Source organism: Bos taurus, chromosome 8 (assembly GCF_002263795.3).
Source record: "Bos taurus isolate L1 Dominette 01449 registration number 42190680 breed Hereford chromosome 8, ARS-UCD2.0, whole genome shotgun sequence".
In the NCBI taxonomy this organism is placed as follows: Eukaryota; Metazoa; Chordata; class Mammalia; order Artiodactyla; family Bovidae; genus Bos; species Bos taurus.
Genome location: NC_037335.1, coordinates 7,475,490 through 7,477,461, shown reverse-complemented (window position 1 = coordinate 7,477,461; position 1,972 = coordinate 7,475,490).

Here is a 1,972-nt window from a genome sequence, read left to right as displayed (position 1 = left end):
ACTTCTATAGAGTGAAAGGCATCAGGGACCCTGTTCTCTGGCCCATGACTAAAGAAAAATAGAAGAGGAGTATACTGGAGTATACAATAAGCAGTCTTTGCTAGAATTGACATATTTTTTCCATCTTTTATATCCCTCCTTTTTTTTGTCTTTAGGTGTTGTTGTCACTCTTATAAATAGGTTATTGCCAAATTAAAAATTCAATCTTAAAAGTATGTTTTGTACTTTTTATTTACCATTTTACTGATTGATCTATTGATTGATTTTTGCTTGTATTGTTTGTGCTTCCTTTGGTTTGGAAGTTACACATTCTGTTTTTATTCTTATAGCAATGATCTATTTTTAATCAGTAGACCTACCTTAAAAAATTCTCTAAATTTAATCATTATCTTCATGTTTCTCCAATAATACAAAGACTGTGGAATGTTTTCGTGTAGTAATTTTCTTCTCCCTTTTCATGTTGTTGTTTAGTGTTTCAACCTTATTTTTATACTTTTAAGTTACTCATACATACATTTTATTTTTAATAGTCCTTGCTTATTTGTATTCTTTAATGTAAATAATTAACTTATTGCATGCTTATTACTGCTTTTTCATCTTAATTCTTCTCTCTTTGCTTAATTTACTGCTTTATGAAGAACATCTTTTAGTAATTATTTTAGTGATTATTTTAATTGCAATATAGTTGATGTACAGTATTATCTGAGTTTCAGGTATACAGCATAGTGATTCATAAATTTTAAATGTTATACTCTTATAAATGTTATTTATAAGATAGTGGCTATATTTCCTGTGTTGTACAATATATTCTTATAGCTTATTTATTTTCCACATAGTCATTTGTACTTCTTAATCCCCTACTCCTGACTTGTCCTTCCTTCCTTCCTCCTCCCTACTGGTAGCTACTAGTATGTTCTCCATATCTGTGACCCTGTTTCTTTTCTGTTATATTCATTGGTTTATTTTATTTTTTAGATTCCACATATAAGTGATATCATACAGTATTTGTCTTTCTTTGCCTGATTTATTTCACTTAGCATATCCTCCAGGTCTGTCTATGTTGTTGCAGATGGCAAAATCCCATTCTTTTTTATGACCAAGTAATATTCCATTGTATGTATTTGTGTGTATACACACACACACACATAGCATATTTTGTTTATATATATACACATATATAAACATATATATGTTTATATATATATAAACATATAAACAAGATGTGATAAATACCACACACACACAATGGAATATTAGTCATAAAAAAGATATCACTTTACACCTGATCAGATGGCTGATTCAAATAGGTGTGAAGTGATATCTTATTGTGTTTTTTAATTTGCGTTTCACTATCTTTTTCCCCACTGAGTGTTCTTGGTGCTCATGTAAAATGAATGGGATTAGAGATGACCTGGAGTGATTATGTTCTTGATCATATATGCATAGGCTTATTTCTGGGTTCTTATTTTTGTTCCATTGATCTATGTGTATGTTTTTATGCCAGTACCATACTGTTTTGTTTACTGTAGCTTTATAATTTAGTTTGTAACTAAGGAGTATGATACCTCTACCTTTGCTCTTCTTTCTCAACATTGTTTTGACTATCTGGGATCTTTCATGATTCCATATGAATTTTACAATTGTTATTTCTGTTCTGTAAGAAAATGCCATTGACAATTAGAATACCACCTTTATTCAACTCTTGATGAATGAATGTCTCTTGCCATTAAGTATTAAGAGAGATACAGGTTCTCGCTCTTGCTTTGGAGACCACTTCTCTAATGGGTCTCTAACAGTGCCCTCTCAGCCAGCTGAAAAGAGAGGCTCTTCAGAGGCTCAGCAGGCTGGGATATTTTCAAGTTTCAGTTTATCTCTGTGTATAAAGAATGTACATCTTAAGTGGAAAAGTAAGATGTGAAGCAAGCCTAAGGATTGTGGAGTATTTTGAGGACATTTCCAGAGGAATCAGTGT